Source organism: Rousettus aegyptiacus, unplaced genomic scaffold (assembly GCF_014176215.1).
Source record: "Rousettus aegyptiacus isolate mRouAeg1 unplaced genomic scaffold, mRouAeg1.p scaffold_m13_p_17, whole genome shotgun sequence".
NCBI classification, from domain to species: domain Eukaryota; kingdom Metazoa; phylum Chordata; class Mammalia; order Chiroptera; family Pteropodidae; genus Rousettus; species Rousettus aegyptiacus.
Window position 1 is genome coordinate 37,197,676 of NW_023416292.1, and position 18,645 is coordinate 37,216,320.

The following is an 18,645-nucleotide window of genomic DNA, read 5'->3' on the forward strand; positions in this document are numbered from 1 at the left end:
CTGAGCATTTTTCCTGTAAGAGGGAAACAAGGATGTCTACCTAACACCTCTACTCAACACAGTATTTGAGGTCCATGCCAGAGTAATGTATTAAAAAAATAAATAAAAAGCATCTAAATTAAAAAGATATAAAGTTATCTTTTTGCAGATAACATTATCTTATGCATAGAACACCCAGAAGACACCACAAGAAAACTGTTAGAACTGATAAACAAATAAAGAAAGTTGCAGAGTACAAAATCAGCACACAAAATTGGTTGAATTTCTACATATTAACAATGGACAATCTGAAAAGGAAATAAAGAAAAATATTTTATTTACAATAGCACCAAAAAGAATAATATACTTAAGAATGAGCCTAACTAAGAATGCAAAAGACTTATACCGATAACTACAAAACATTGCTGGAAGAAATTAAAGAAGACATAAATAGTCTACAGCCATACCACCCTGAATGTACCTGATCTCATTTGATCTCAGAAGCTAAGCAGGGTCAGGCCTGGTTAGTACGTGGATGGGAGACCACCTAGGAATACCAGGTGCTGTAGGTGTTTAAAAAAAAAAAAAGACATAAATAAATAGAAAGATATCCTCTGAGCTCATGGATTGAAAGACAATATTGTTAAGATGTTGATATTCTTCAGATTAGGGGGACTTCTGGTCAAGATAGTAGAGTAGGTAAGGACTGTGCTTGCCACCTCCGGTGAACACCTCAAAATTTTAACTAAACTATGGAACAACCATCATTGAGAATTGCTTAAATCCTAGGTGAACAGAAATTGTATAACTAAGGATATACAGAAGAAGCCACATGGAAACTGCAACAAACAAAGAACTGAGTTAGTTGCCAACAAATACAAATCAAGAGAAATCTCAAAAAAAAAAAAAAAAAAGATGTTGATATGCCTCAAAGCTATCTACAGATTTAATGCAATACTTACTAAGATTCCAATGATGTTTATTTGTTTATTGGACAAATAGAAAAACCTATCCTAAAATCCACGTGGCATCTCAAGGAAACCCCAAAAGCCAAAAACAATTTTGAAAAAAAACAAAGGTGGACGTTTCATACGTTCTAATTTTGAGAGCATCTGCTTCTGGTTCGTACCTCTTTTAAAGGCTTGCCTGATCACATCAAGTCCATTCAGGGTCATTTCTCTTTTGATAACTCAAAGTCAACTCATTAGGAATCTTAATTATATCTGCAAAATCCCTTTCGCCATAAAATATAGTTTAAACTTGTGAGTGACATCCTATAATATTCTAAGGTCCTGCCCACACTCCAGAGGAGGGTATTACACAGCAGAGGTCCCAAACCCTTGGGATGCAGACTGGTACCAGTCTGTGACCTGTTAGACTGGGCTGCACAGCAGGAGGCCAGCGGTAGGGGAGCAGGTGAAGCTTCGTCTGTATTTGCAGCCGCTCCCCAGGGCTGGCATCAGCGCCTCAGCTCCACCTCAGATCATTGGGCATTAGATTCTCATCGGAGCACTGGTCCCTGGTGCCAAAAAGGTTGGGGACACCTGTTACACAGGACATGTACAGCAAGGGTGGGTATCTTGGCAGCCATCTTAGAATTTTATCTGCTATACTTATCATGACCATCATTATAAGACGGAGATCCATTTTTAATCCTAAAAGCCACAATGCACAATAAAAATTTACCACACAAGTATGTCTGTGCTAAATAAATAAATAAATAAAAACAGCTACTTTGTAAGGGAAAAATCTAAAAAGATTCAAGAAGACATAGAAGAATGCTAATACAAATCTAGACACTTTTAAATGAATGATGGCACTTTCTGTTAGCAAGTCTGTGGGAGAAACAGTCTCATGTAGTTTTTGGTCACTGGGCAAGAAGAATCTGAAAGTCTGTACTAATATTTTCAATCAATCAACCAACCAATACAAATAAATAAATAGGAGTAGGAAAGCTTTTCCTTACAATAGAATGGTCGCTAATAAATGTATATGTATATGCTTTTCATGAGTTAGTGTTTGTGGGGGAGGGGAGGAGAGAGAAATGGAGGGAGAGGAAGAGAGATGGAGGGAGAGATACAGAGAGCACAAACCTGGGTTGTGTCAAACAGCCTTCAGTGCAGCTGATAAAATTTCAAGTCATGAGAAGGGGCCACTAGTTTTAGGAGGCAATTACAAAAAAAAAAAAAAAAATCCATGTAAAAATATGTTTTTTCAAAATTTTGAACTAAAAATGTTCAGTAAAAAGAGGGGACAATAAGGCTGAATATTTTCAAATTACATGGACATGTGGGTGGTATTGATGAGTATTTGGAATAGGGGATGGAGTGAAAAATGACTGGAAAAAGAGATCTATTACACAATTTTTGCAAAAATTATTTAGTGAGACCAATGTTTATCTTTTAACAGCTTTCCAACTAGAGAGATATGAAACTTGATACAAATTTCTAGAAATATTTTGGAGGGGATTCTTCTCTGGGAAGAATTTATGTCAATGAAAAACAGTTCAATGTAAAAATTTTTTTTTACTTTCTATAGTTGAAATTTGTAAGACAAAGCTCTTCTATTTAATAAACTCTTTAAATCCAGGCTTTATTATACACAAAGGATTCCATTCTCTGAAAAAAAAGCAAATAAAATATATATATATGTTTTTATATATGGTTATTTTATTCATAGCCCTACTTCATTATCTGCAATAGAAGAGGATTTATCTTTACACCTATATAAATATATGTTTTTATATTACTATAAGATTTAACCACTTAATTTTATATATGTGTAACTATGAAAAATCACATCAGCGAGTGGTTTCCATCCCAAAGTCCAGTGATATCTTTTTCGTCACGCCTCATTAGTGAATCCACGCTTGAACATTGGTTATATTCAGGCAGAACTGTTTAAAAGTTATGGGAATATCAATGCAGCAGATAATTAATTGTGTACAGAATCTATTAATTTGTATAATTAAGATAGAACATCATTGGAGTTTATTATGAAATTATCATATCCTGTAATCATCCTGAAGGGGACTGCTTGTCATGTTGCCTTGCTTAATTATAACCAAGTAGTTCATATAACTTGCAGTTGCAGTGATTAAAAACGTTACTATAAAGTTAGATCAAGTTGTAAAAGTTGTAATAAAAATATTAACAAATCTAAATGTGAGCATAAGAACTAGATTTCAACATGCAACATTTCTTTGGAAATGGATTAAATTTATTCTATTTCACTGTTCTCAATTAGCAAGAGATGGCAATAGTTCATTCCACTTAGTAGTTGTTAGTGCACGATATTGGAAAATACTTTTATGTACTTAGGAACTACTAAGTCTAAATGGAGACATGAGAGGAAACATGTCAATAAGTGTATAAATAATGGCTCTTACTGACTATATACAATCTATGCCTCAGTGTCCTGATGTACAAAATGGTGATAATCCACAAAAGGTTTTATCATGAAGATAAATTATATTTATATTCATATAATTATATATTAATATGAGATATCTCTATACATCACATAATAAAGTGAGTGTAAGCTATTATTAATACTATTACTATTATCATTGACTTATTATCATTTTTTCTTTTATACATTTTATTTGACTATCTGCTTAGAACCCAGAAAATGACTTTTTATTGCCTTACTAATTTAATGCATTAAGAATGCATTCCTTCATTTTACAAGTATAATGACTAATAGAATATGGAACTTGATTAATCCTGGAAGTTGGGTCTACAGATGGTGTGTGAACTAAATGATTACTAAAATAATTTTTCTTCATTTGTGTCACGGTCCATTTTACACAAAGAAAAGGAAAGCATCATTTATCTTCAAAGAGACAATATTAAGTTAACACATGATGTTTAGAATTGATCTTATTTTCAGAGTCGTTCATAAAAGGAGATTCTATGAATTTCAATAATATCCTCCTCTCTCTCTGGTGTTATTGATATTTCTCTTCTACTGGTGATTTTATCAAGGGTGGTATCATGGAAGATCGCCCCATCTCAGATTTTCAAATTCAACAGCCACTTATATTAGTCAGGATTCATCCATCACAAGTTCTTGGAAAAGAAAAATCATGATTGGAGGGGGTTCAAGAAAAGAAAATTGAATTCAGCTTGTGTGAGAATAAATTTTGGAAATAATTGTTCTAATGTGAAGAAGAGAAATGGGGAGATAGAGAAATGCATATAATAAACAGTGAGGTTTTGTTTGTTAGTCTGTTTTCAGATGCATTTGTCTACACGATGAACCTAGAACGGACAAATTCATCTGGTATGGAAGACTTGCCTGAAAGGTTCTACAGAAAAAAACTGTATATAAGAGTAATCCACAAAAATGAACAGAAAAGGGGTTGATATGTTCAGCTCTTTCCCATTTTTCACTGGTCAAAGTATGTCCTCAGAATTTCTCACTCCCCCATTGTTTATACCAACCATTCCCTTCTCCTTTTGTTTAGGAAGCCAGATCCATGTCCTGAGATGTGAAATTTCATCCAAAACCAAGAGAAGAGGCAACTTGGAGGTAGGACATTACTAAGAAGGAAAGGTCAAAAGAATCTCAAAAGTTTATGGCCCAAGAGATCTGTCATACACAACATGCCTAATTCTCCTTCCCTCTATTGTATTTCTCCTTAGCACATATTGATTTGTTTATTCTCTATTAACCCCTCCCAGGACGAGAACTCCACCAGTCAGGGATGGGGGCGGGGGGGGGGAGCGCATAGTATTGTTTGTTTTTGTTTTTTCACTGTTCTATTTCCTGTTATATATTAGGTACAGGAAATATTTGTTGAAAGAATGAAGCATTCTAGGAGATTTATTCAAATCTGTCCATATTGAAAGAGATGTATCAAAGCATCGGATCCCACACAAATGTATTAAAGCCAGACCAGGAGTAAGAGGCAACCAACCAAAGATAACTCCCTTCCTTCATCCCACCTCAGATCTTCAAATTCGACAGCCATGTACATTATTTAGGATTCATCCATTACAAGTCCTTGGAAAAGAAAAATCATGAAAAATAATTTATTCTTTCTTGGTTTTGGTCTGAGAGATCTGAAAGTTATATTTTGGGGCTTAGAGAAAGAGCCACACTTAGACTTGAGTTTCACTTTTTTGTAAAGTCTCTGAAACAGCAAATCCATGCTTAAAATGCACTCAAATGTAGCAAAAGCAATTCCTATCCAAACAGTACCTGAATTTAAAAAAAAAATTCTTCTGATTTTGTCCACATGAATTGGTTGGAACTTAAAGTTCATGTCTGATTCCTGGTTATGTCTTGCCTTTGAACTTTATCTATAAAGATATTGGTCACTAGTATGTTTGAGGCAGCCAAGGTAAAAAATATCTACCCATTTTGGCCTGAGGTTGCACATTACCAAAAAGAGAATTTTATTTTGGTTAACAATGTACAGTGGTAAAAGGAACTATGGGAATTCTTCCAAATTGATTATTTTCATAGGCCTCTGCATCCCAACGTGGAAACCAATGGGTAGATATATTTACTTTAACGAGAACATGTTTTCCTGTAGTGAATTTTTATAGCAAGGAAATGGAGATGTCATTGCTAACGAGGGAGAAAAAGGACCTCTGAGGTCTCAGCTCATCCAGCTCTCTTGATCCGAGATGCCATTAACTACTAAATTAATGCAAATATAGCTTAATGAAATGTTTTTCATACTGTGATCATAAAATATCCCAGCAAAATACCACTCTGCACTTAATAAATATGAGAGCCAAACCAGAATACCCCACATATTGATTTTTTTAAATATGAATATTTCCCACAGACTCCTCAAACACTCAGAAGATCAACACAAGCCTCAAAGGTCAGTCTAATTATACGATGAATTTGGATTGATTTAACGTCATCTCTGTCAAATGGAGATCAACAAATTCAATGATGATAATTCAGGTTAGAGTGAGACCATATGACAGGATGCCAGAGGAAAGCTTTGCTAGAAAGAGTTTACTATATGGCAGAGATTACGGGATCCTCACTGAAGTCAGGTTTTCCTTTCGACCAGTTTCTGTGGTTATATTCAAAACCAGCGATAATGTGTACTTCACAAGCCAGTGACGTACTAACGTTTTGAGCAAGCACTCAAAAACTTTCATAGCAGTCTGACATCTAAATGCGTGATATCTTTTCTACTAATTAATTTTCCAGCATTTTACAAAAATATTAGAATGCATTGGGTTGGAGACTATAAAGTAATAATTCTTAATCAAGGAGGACTTGAGAAACACTCTCTTAAGGTTTATATTTGCTTTAAGGGCAAACTGGAGAGCCTTTGCTGAGTGTAGAACCCGAGACGGTTTGCTCGAAATGTCCTTTGGGATATGAGAGAAGAGAATGGAAAAATCTAATTTCACCTGCCAAAAAGCATTATTTGGAATTAGATGCGTACAACTCTTAAGATCAAGCAAAAATTATGAGATAATAATATTGGAAAACAAACTCTTGGATGTTAGAATGCTTTTGATTTTACAAATATTTTCTTTGTGTAGTTGTTTGGAATCAAAGGAGTAGAAAGTAGTGTACTTGGGATTGGAGGGAGAGGAAAGTTATCATAGATTTTAATAATGTAAATAGTCTCAGAGTATAGAAACTATGTCACCTTCCCAGTGTAATGAGTGATATTAGCCAGCTGTTCAATTCACCAGCCCATAAAAACTGAGTAGATTTGGGATTTCTGAAGCCCTAACAAAGTGTTTCAGGAATATGAAAAAGTATTATGAATGAAAAAAAAAATCAAACAAAATTAATTATAATCCCCACAGCATGGATGATTTGCATATAGTACAAAAAGGGAATTTTGAATATTCAACTGTACACTATGTTCGTGGATATTATAAAAAGAAGATACTGAATCTGACAGTATCTCTGTTTATCCTGTAAACTTTTATTCTTCAAATTTCAGATCAAATGCTACCTTCTATGAGAAACCTTCCCATAATATCGTAGGCAGACTTTCTGCCCTTTTAACACACCTCCATTTTATCAGTCATCTTATCAAATTATGATCATTTATATGATTTTTTAAAACATCCAGGCTGTAAACTGATCACAGGCAGGTGGATTTTCTCTCTCCTTATCTTTGTAGTTCCATTTCTAAAATGTGGAGATTTCCTTGAACTTGGTACCTGCTAAATAATTAACAAAAGCATTCTGGGCTCTATAGAGCAGGAGTGATACATGGGCTTGGATAAATGGCAATAATAATCATGATGATGATGATGATGGATAACATATTGATCATTTACAATGTGCTAGACACTGTTTTAAGCACATTACGGGTATCGATTCATTTAATCCTGTCATATGAGAGTGACAGAAACTCAAAATAACAGTAGCTTAAACAAAAGAGATTATTTCTCTCACATAAAAAGCCAAAGATGAACTCCTGTAATGGAAAGGCGGTGGAATAAAGAGGTTGAGTCAGCCCTCTGGCAGACAACAGATAAAATCTTGAGAAATATGCTGTTGAAAAATCAGCCGTATAAAGATATGAGAAAGTATCTGAAAGCATACAGGAGCCAGAGCAGAGTCCACTCCTGAAACATTCAACTAGAAAAGATATATCTTGCAAGTCTGTTGCTTTCTTGCCTAAAAATAGAAATGTGTAAAATTTACTTAAAAATAAATGCAAATATTAGGAAATTATGGCAAATATAACATTGCCACCATCACTGGGCACCTATGTTCCTTCAATTGTTTTACTTGACAATTCTCAACGGGCTTTCTTCTCATGAAATCAGAAGTTCTTTAAGCTCAAGTCCTCTTGTCCATGTGCCAGCACAGAGGGAAAAGCAGAGGAAGGCTTGCTTTCTCTTCCCCTTTAAGGACATGTCTTAAAATTGCTTACATCACTTCTTATTCCATCCGATTAGCCAGAGCGTGATTACACGGCAATAACTAGTGGCATTAGAGATGGGAGATGAATTGTTTACTCTGGATAGCCGTTTACTCAGCTAAAAATCTGACATTCGTTCTAAGGATGAGGGAACGATATTGAGGGAGTAGATCTCATTATCACAGTTATATTCTTTCAGACTGTTCTACATGTACAATTCATTTACCTATTTAGACTAAAGTAAGAAATTTCTGCATGTATATCCCTTCTACAAAGTAGTACTTAACACGCATATGGTAGTTGATAAATATCTTACATGTTAAGATTACTGGATTTAAAGGCAGAAATTGTATCTTGCTCATTTTTTTTGTCATCAGTATTTGCCAATATTTAGATATCGGTCATTTAGTAAATCTTGTTGATGTTTTTCTGACCAAATAAAATTGTTAAATTAACAAAATTGGGGACAGCTTTTAATCCTAGGAATGGCCACCATGTACAGTCCTATCGCGGACTCCAGAAAGTCTCCCTCACTAAAATTTTTCTATGCAAGAAAGCCCTGTTGACAAACATTAGTAAGTGTGCACTGATAGACAGTTCAGAAACATACTTCTTGTGTCAATAAAACAAGATTTTCTGACCTAAAGTTTAAATCAGAAATTCAGTACAATCAGTGTATACATGAGAGCTTGGCAACATTCTCCAAAGCAGGGGCAGATGCTTCAGAATTTTACACACAAAATAATGCAGTTGTTGCTGGTGACATCCAAATTGGCAATTACTTTTACATACTTTTTCAAGTACAGCTAAACTGAAGTAGCTCTACATGTAGGCTGTTAAGGATATGTACTGAGAATTATTATATATCTTGGTTAGATGTACCATTTTAAGCTTAGTGTTCAATATGTGTACACATACACACACAGAGTACTCAGCTTTTATGTCCTTTGCCTTCCTCAGAATAACAGAACTTGACACAAGGATGTTCTTAAAATCGTTGCCATAGAGTTAGAAGAGTATCTCTGGGACTTAGGCTAAAACACTATCAGATCAGTCATAGGCTCTATATGCATGTGTCATTTACTTTACAGCAACATAGAAATAGTTTTAAAAGTCACACACACACACACACACACACACACACACACACACACCCTGGGGAGAGATAGCTAGATATCTGGGCGGACTGGCAATGGGAATCGTTAGAAGGCAAAGGGACAAAGGCAAGGAGGAGGTAAGCAGAGCGAGCCAAATAAAGGAGATGTGGTTTAGCATTGGGAGGCATCCGAGGGACACAGTAATTTTGCCTGCCATGCGCCATACTATTTTATTCTCTTGTTTCCTATAGAGAGTCATTTTTCATTCAGGAAAATTGAAAACATTCTAGAGTTTAAAACATAGAAATGGGAAAGAAACACACATAATACATTTTCTGTAGTGGCTGGTGGGGGTCTATCAGGCTGATTACCTAATTTGTGCTGGCCGGGCGATTCCTAACTGAATGGTTTCAGATTCCATTTCTGGGAGAGTGAAAACTGTAATTAAGTCAAGTCTTGGTTTGGTGACTTGGGGCTTAGCACAAGTGACTCCATTTAGGGACTTATTTTATTTTTAACAGTATTCATATATTTTATCCTCTCTTAAATTAAAGAGTGCGATGCCCTAATATCAACCAGGAAGCCAGATATTAGGTTTTCCTAACTCTGATTTTAACTGTCAGAGGCAGTTAACTTACTTTTCAAAAACTTAATAGGTCTTGGATTTCAATAATCAGAAGAGATAAGATATAGACACAATTCCAAGATGTTGCGACTAATAAGCCTTTTGAAAATAAGTTAGGACTTAGTAATTTAGACAGCTGATACATTCCCTTAAGAATTTTTATTAATGACAATTAAGTCAAATGTGGATAATTTTGTAGTGAACAAGAACTTGCTATTTTTACTATTAATTCCCAAGACATTCTGCATTTCCTTTGCTTCTGTGTGGGAAGACAGTACATTTTTCAGGTAAAAAGAATACAGTTGTCATTATTGGGGATGCAAAAATCTCATGCACAAAGAGGATAAAACTCTGTAAGCTAGAGCACCCTTGGAGTCATTTTAATCACATAGCCATCTCCCTGAGAAGCTAAGGTTCAGCTATCATCAAAGTTAGTAGACACATGAAGGCCCACATTATTTACATTAGCTCAAGCGGAGCAGTCCCACTGAGGAGGTTAAGTTCAAGTCTGTCATAATTTGAGTTTATTTGGTGGCCCACTAAGTATTGTTTTCCAAATGAGGCAGCCTGGTATTCTAGTATCCCTAAGAAATGCCAGATGAGCCATCATAGAGTAGGATTATATTCAGAAATTGCTCAGGAAACAATCAGGACAGGAGCATTTCAAATAAAAGTGCTTTGAACGGTCAGCATAATAATAGATTTCCCAACATTTAAAAATGTGTATATTGATGAAACAATAATAGGTTTCTATTTGGGGTTCTTCTCCTGAAAAGGGTGCCTCTGTTTTGTCAATAGGATTAATTCAAACTACCTCGACCTTCATGCTTTTTTAATAGCTGCAGAAAGACACAGTAAGTATAGTGAAAATACTGTGGATTCTGACAGACCTGGTTCTGAAATCTGGTTCCACTGCTGACTGACTCTATATCTTGTATATTTAGTTTATTTCTTTGAATTTCAGTTTTCTTTTGAGAAAACCAGAAGAATAATAATTTAATAATAAATCTCCAATTTCAGGGAATATTATGTGAGGAGATTAACATAAAGAGTCTAACATCTTAATCGACTCAGAGTTTCCTGACCCTTTGAGATAACTGACCTAAATAAATTATCTATTCCGTGACCTTTTAAAATAGTTCAACGTTTTTAAAAAAATCATTAAAAAATCATGTCTAGTACTCTACTTTCAAATTAAGGAAACTGAGGCCTTTTAATGTTTAACACATTAACCATCAAATTCCCATGGATACTAAGGTCACTTATGCCTTCAGTTCAGGGCCATTTATCTTGAAATACATTGTGTTCTATCTTACATTCAATTCTAATAGTCTCTTTAATGAATGAAGTCAAAAATAACCATCTTGAGGAGAATAATTTCCATGTGTATTTGCAAACCAAATGAAAAACTGGTTTTATATAGCTCTAGAAAATGTAATACAGCAACATATAATGTAATTTTCTTTCATTTATATTTTGCCATTATTATTGCTACATTTAGGTGTGGATTTTGGAATCAAAACCCAGTGTCATGTCTGCCATTGATGAAACTTAAGGCACACATCTGTCTTCACTAGCCTGTTTCTTTATTTGTAAAATGGGACAAATAAGACATCCTTATAGGGCTTTCATGAAAATGGAATATTTTATATCTATAGTGATAGTGTTTGGCATATAATGGACATACATGAATGCATCTTATTGGGCACTCAAAACAATCTTTAGATATTACTTTATTTATCATTGAAACATCTGTAATAACAGGCAAATAGGGAGCAAAAATAATAATTCTTTTATTTCCAAAATAAAATAAAGATCACTTGCTACTATCTCCACAATATTCTGAATAATTGCATTGTTATTGCTAGATATAAAATGAGCAATTTGGTTCAGCATTCTGTGCCTCTGATTGAGGAATTCTTGGTTTTGAAGGCTAAAGAATCTATGTGGATCATGGAAAGACGTAAGTATTGTCATCTTGAGTGTGATGCAAATTAAAGGGCAAATGAGAAAGAGAATTAATAGCTAATATATGGGCTTAACTAGCATAGGGCATACTATGTGCATTCTGTTTTAAGTGTTTACTTCTATTAAATTATTTATGATTCTGGTACTGCAAATAACCCTCTGAGGAAGTTTATAGTCATACATAGAAATGGAGGCTCAAAAAATTTAAAAACCTGGCTAAGATTATACAGCTGGTTGGTAGCACAGTCAGGATCCAAACCCAAAGTGTCTGATTCCAGAGATGACGGTGCTGGTGACTACATTAAGCTGCCTTTCTAATGAGAAAGCATTCTTATAGCAATTACCATAACAATATCAAAGCATGGATTTATGTAATTAAAATTACTGAACATAGGCTCTTTTAGAATGATTGAATCTGACTTTATTAAATCTCTTTGTAATTATCTAAATCAAGAGTTATCACTTTTATTGATTCCTTCCCCCTACCCTCGCTATTTTTGTAGTAAAGAAAGATGTTCTCTGAAATTGTTTTTTAGAAATTATTTTATGGAATGGTACCTACCTGATAACATCTTCGTTCTTGCATTTGTTCTGAGAGAGAGAGAGAGAGAGAGAGAGAGAGAGAGAGAGAGAGAGAGAGAGAGAGAGAGAGAAGCTCATGACCTAGAAGCTTCAGGAAGAGACCAGGCAGGTTCTCAAAGGCCATTCTGCCAAAGAGCAAGTACCATCTGGCAGACACACAGACCTCTCAGCTTCAAACATTTCCTCTTAAACTCCCTGGAGGTGGTAGGTGATTTGGGGCTGGGAGAAAGATTATCTCGGTTGTTCATTTTGTACTGGAAGTATTTCTTTAGAGTTGAGCCGAATAACAAAATGAGGTTGCAAGCAGAATGTAGGCTTTGGCTCTCGACTTTGATGATAATGTTAAAAATTTAAACACTGTAAGGGACTGAATGTGGCATTAAATAATTCGGGCCCTTTTTGACCTACTTTTTTTTTTTCTCTCCTTGTAGTTTCTCATTTGTTAAAGAGAGAATATAATTTAGCAGGAAAAATTAACCTTGTGAGCTTGTAATGGACAGCACTATGAACATTTAACTAGAAAATGTTTTTAAGTTATTTTTTCTTGAGTTATATAATTGTTTTATGTGAATCACTACATAATTCCAGTGCATTTTGTAACAGATAATGAAGAATACCATATTTTGATTCTCCTCAAGTTCTTCATAACACATCTTGATGCCTACAATGTGTGTTGGATATTTAATGGGAAATTTTAAAGGCAACGTGTCTAAAAGAGAACTTGTACTTTCTCTCCCACTCAAAGTCCCTTCCTTCGCAGTCTTCTCTATCACAATTAATGGCACTGCCATTCACTCAGTTATTCTAGACCTCATAATATGAAGTCATCTTTGATTCCTCTCTTCCTCTCCAATGCCACTTCCACTCCATCAGCAAGCTCTTTTTCTCTCTATGATCTCTTTGGCCTTGCCTTACCACCACCTCCGTTATCCCATAGCCTATGCCATGGACTTGCCCTCTGGCGTATTGGACCAGGTTTCTGTAGACTCCCTGCTTTGACTCACTCCCCTAAATGGCACCAAGTGTGATATTCTATTAAAAAAATAAGTTAGATCACTTTACTCATTCTGCTTAAAACTCTCTGTTGACTTGCAATTACAATTAGAATAAATTCCATAAGTTTTATCAGTAATTAGTAGTTTTTTTTTTTTTAAATGATTTGGGCCCCACTGCCTCTCTTTTCTATTTTACTCTTGTTGCATTCCAGACAATCTGGTCTTCCTTCTTCTCAAACAGGCTGTTTTTCTTTCTTTCTTTCTTTCTTTCTTTCTTTCTTTCTTTCTTTCTTTCTTTCTTTCTTTCTTTCTTTCTTTCTTTCTCTCTATCTCTCTCTCTCTCTCTCTCTCTCTCTCTCTCTCTCTCTTTCTTTCTGTCTCTCTCTGTCTCTGTCTCTCTTTCTTTTCTCTCTCTCTCTCTCTCTCTCTCTCTCTCTCTCTCTCTCTCTCTCTCTCTCTCCCCCTCTCTCCCTCTCTCCTTTCTTTCTTTCATTTCAGGGCCAGTCCAGTAACCATTGCTTCTGGTAGGGCATATACTCTGCTCAGATTCTTACATGATTCATTCTTTTTAAATCATCTATATTTCTGTCTAAATGTAACTTTTCCTGAGATGATTTCCTTGAGCACACTGTCTGAGAGGGGCCCTAGCCCTGTCCATTGACTCACTTTCTCATATCATATTAGTTTCAACTTTCTTATTTTCTGCAGCAGATTGTATTTTCCAAAAATGACCTTAACGATACCTTCCATCTCACATATTCTGCTATAAATACCACTTCCCATCAAAAGCAGTGCAATTTCCCTCTGCTTGAATCAGAGTGGGCTTATGACTGCTTCAACCAATGGAATAAGGTGCAAGTAATGCCATGTGACTTCTAAGGCTTCTACCTGGTTCTCGTTACAGGCTCCCTGTCCGAGCACTTCCTCTCAGAATCCAGCTGCAATGTTGTGAGGGCCATACCTCCGGGAACAGCCATAGTAAGTTCCAGCTGAGCTCATCCTTCAACTCATCTCTCCCCAGGAGCCAGACACCCGAGGGAAACGTCTCTGGATGATGTCAGCCTCTCCCTTTTGAGTCTGCTCAGATGAGCCTTCAGATATTGTAAAGCAGAAACAAACTATCTGCTCTGTGTACAATTATATTTCTACCCACAGAATCAGTGAGAATATTTTCTCTGACACTTGCATTATCACTGATAAAACAGAGTGATTGAAGGAGATCACTCTCATGATTCCTCCATAAACTGATCTGCCAGCCTCCACTCGTGCCTGTCTTTCTTGCCTTCCCTCCTTTATTCCCAGAAAAGTGCTTTGCTCCCATCAAAGGCACCCTTTTATGCCATGGGCCTTCTTTGCTGCCTTGTCAAGGACTTCTCTTCTGCCTTTACCACTTCTCCTTCTGTAGTTATAAGTCTTTCCCTCTCTACTAGATCATTTCTATTAACAAACAAGAATTTTTTTTTATATCCTCTCTTGAGAAAAGGAAAACGCCTCTTCCTTGACCTAGATCTTTCTCTAGCTTTCCTGCCTTCACAGCAAAGCTTTGTAATGTATTGCCTTCATTCACTAGATCCATTTCACAATTCGACCCACTTTGATTAGGTTGGAATTTCTTTGATCAAAATTAGTAACTTTATTTATTATGCCACACACAGTCTTTTTTCTCTAGCTTGACACCAGCTGTATTCGATTAGCTCGTCCATGAGTGAGGCTACTGTCTTGGCTTTCCAGGTATATATGACACTTGTCTTGCTTTCCGACCTTAAATCACCTGGGACACCCATCCTTTAAATTTGGTATGCCTAAATCTCTGCCACTCCCTGGCTTTAAGTCACATCTGTGTATTAATAAAATGCAAATTTAGTTTCTGCTTCAGTTCTCTTTCCTGATATCCATATTTATATTCAACTACCTACCTGACATCTCCACTTGTATACCTAATAGGCATTTTAAAATTAGGTTTTGTGATAAGCAGAATAATGCCCCCTGACCCCTAAAGGTGCCCACAATCTAATTTGTCCATGTTATCTTACATGGCAAAAGAGATTTTACAAGTATCATTAAATTAAGGATGTTGAGATTATCCTGGATTATCAGAGTGGGCCCAATATAATCACAAGGGTCTTTACAATAAGGAAGGAAGAGGGTCAAAAGTAGAGAAGGCAACATGATGTGGAAGATTATCTTTGCTTTTTAGATATTTTCTTTCGATTCTTTTTCTGGCTGTGGCTTATCTGTCACTAAATCTGTAATTCTGTTGGGTTTTTGTTTGTTTGCTTGCTTTTTCCAGTTCTAGAGTCTCCTTTTACTCTATTATGTTGTAATTCTCTCCTAGAATTATCAACGTCCTCTTTTTTCTTCTTGAATACAATAAGATAAATGGGGGCATATCTGGAGTCCCTGCCGGTTTACTCCTGTTGTTCGTTGTTTCTTCTAGTCTCTAGTTCATGTATTTTTGTGGGCCTTTTTATTTCTACTTTGTTTTTCTAGTTATTTTTAATAGTATCTGCACACCGCATTTGCAAACTTACTGGAGAAATAAATTTAGAGGATTTATGTTTGCTCCTGCCAGGTTCTTGAGGACAACAGCAACCTGGGAGCACCTTAATAGAATTTTAGGAATTGAACTCTGGAGCAGAGATGCAGCCCCCAGCAAAGGATTATCTGCCTTTGGTTTGCATTATTCTGCGAGTGGCTATCTTTCAAGTCTGAATTCAAGTAAAGAGAGGTTCAACAGAATTTCACCTTGTAAGTCCTGTCTTCCAGCATCTGTCCTCTCAGACACTTTAGGCTGTCAAACCTCATTTAGCCAGCCTATCTTCCTTTAAGCTGTCCTTTCCAGAGTTGGCAAATGCCTTAGGGGGGAAAGAAAAGCTGGGAAGATGGATACACTTCCATGGGCCTCTGCTCTACTGAAATCTGATCCATTTATTCTTCATTATTATGTTAGCTGTCTGAGACCTTCACACAGATTATTTCTATTGATTTTTAAGTTGTCCTCACTGGCTGAGTCAGGAAAAATGATCTAACCCACCATTATTAAATGCGGAATCTATTTGTTTAAAAATTAATTTAAATTCATATTTAGGTTCTATTATAATCTAAAAAGAACTTAAGATCAATTGAAGTGAAATGATTTGGGGAGAGTGATTTACACAAATTAATTTTGGAGAAAATGCATCGGAAGTATATTTTGGAATTAGTTCATCATAAACATGTTCTAAATATAGTCAGACATCTGTCTCCAGTAAAAAGCATAGGTAAAGAAAACAAAATAAATAAAACAATTTAACATTAAAAAAAATAAAAATAGTGAAGAAGAACTTGGCATGGAAAAGAATCATGCAAGCCTTGGGATAGGAGAATTGTATCCGAGGACAGTCTCCTTGGCATAAACCTATAATGGTCCAGAACATATGAAGGCCTAAAGTTGGCCCAAACTTTAGCAAAAGCTGTCTGATAATGCAGTTACTTTGCAAGAGACATAAGTGAAGGAGGATAGAGAAAAAGGAGAAGGGCAGTATCCAGGAGGCTGGTGAGTTGTTCTAAAGTTCATTGGTTCAGGTCTAGTTATGCTGGGGCTCAGATAGTATTTAAAGACATAGTAAAAAGAGTCAATCCTCAAGAAAGAGGAAAGTTTGCAAAATCTAGGCAAGAATTTGGTTCTCTTATTTGCAGACTAGGTAAAGAAACTGCAATTAAATCATCGATTGAGAAGGAAATCCAATTACAGGTATAGGTAAAGCATATATAACAGGAAAGAGGAGAGTACATTTTATAAATAAGCAGATCCCTTGGGATGATGGTCCATACTCCCTGGATACCAGACTGAAAAGCAACATGACTATTTCAAAGTCCTGCTTACTTTGGTGGATGATGTTCTGAATATTCTTTCAGGATTTGTTAGGATTGGCTCAGGTATAGTCTTCTTAACTGTAGATAAACAAACTGGGGATGAGGAGTGGGATAGTAAATATAATATGTCTTCACTTCATAAATTAAAAAAAAAAAAAACAAGACTATAGAGATTTACTTTAGAAATGAGTTTCATCATTCCACCTAATTTCTCTACACAGTTTTAAAATTTCGTATATGCTTTCCAACATCTCTAATTACATATTTGATCCTTATATGACATGAATTATGTACAACCAATGTTTTCTGTGATATCAGAATCACCAAAAATGAAATCTCAGCTAACTTTTTTTTAAATGAGGAAATGGCAGAAAAGCCATCCTTTAAAAAGAGAATAAACATTTCAAATATAGATTTATTTCAATCTGACAAGGGATGTTGAGTATCTCTTTGTAAAAGCTCCACTGAAAGATTTATAACTACTATATTCGAAACACAAGGCATAGTGATGTGACTCCCTGCTCGAAGGACGGTGGTATAGAGTGAATATTAATGATCAGATTTACTAGGATAGATAAAACTCATACAACCTTATGACAGAAATCTTTACTCTCCCTTTATAGATATATATGTATATATATATGTGCCACTATAAAATAAACTTCTACTGTCCTTTCAAAATGAAATTAAGTAGCTTTATATTTGTTAGCTGAAAGTTTACATCTAGTTCTTGCTTCCAGGTATTGAAACCCTGTTTGCCTCTCAAGCCTCCTTAATCACCAAATTTCCCAGATTCTTGTTTCCCTTTCACTCACTGCTTGAGCTTATAACTTATGTAATGTTTCTTAAATTAGATATCCTTTTTAGCAAGTTTGTAGATTCCCCTGGTAAATTTATTTTGCCTTGAAGATATTCAGTCAGAAAGTACTTGAGCTTTACCTTGTTTTGTGAGCATCTTGTAAATCAAATGTTTTTGGTGATTGATAATTATAACATTAGATACTTCTATTTCATTTACTACATGCCAGATACATTTCTGAGCACATTAGAAGTTTCAACTTATTTATTCCTCCCAATACCTCTAGAAGGCAAGAACTAGCATTATCAAGGTCATTTTTATAGATTAGAAAACAGAATCACAGTGAGATTAAATAATATGCTCAAATTCATCCAGCTCATATATTTCAGTTTTTTTTTTTTTTTTACACAGTCTACCTACAAAATCTGTGTGTTCAACCATTAAGTTATCCTGCTTACTGTCAATATATTTACTACTCACCATGATTCATATTCTTTCATAACATATAAATGTGGCATGGATAAAAAAAAATATCAAGTACAATCCAAAATCACACATTGGCCTTTCTTTCCCCTTAAGATTAAGTGAAATTCTCCCTTCCCAATAGCAATAAAAGTACAGAAAGCATAGAGATAAACTGAGCAAATGGTCAAAGAAAGAGAGAGGTCACAGAGAACAAAAAGAGATATACTGAATAATTAAAAGCTATTAAATTTTGCTTTGCATTCAGTTTAATTTAAAGAAAGGATAGACTTGTTGATGGTTTGGTTGTACATCAAATGTTAAATATTATTAGACACTTGGGTTAAATAAAATGTAAGATAAAAAGTTTTATTCGTTATTCTGCTTTGGTTAGCCCTTTTTTTCTCTTAAGAGAG

General features: G+C 35.3%; 1 non-coding gene across 1 annotated transcript; it reads left to right on the plus strand.

Moving 5' to 3' along the window:
* Positions 1-432: 432 nt before the first annotated feature.
* Positions 433-551, plus strand: LOC118612979. The gene has a single exon (XR_004955325.1). It is a non-coding gene; the product is annotated as a 5S ribosomal RNA (ribosomal RNA).
* Positions 552-18,645: the final 18,094 nt, after the last annotated feature.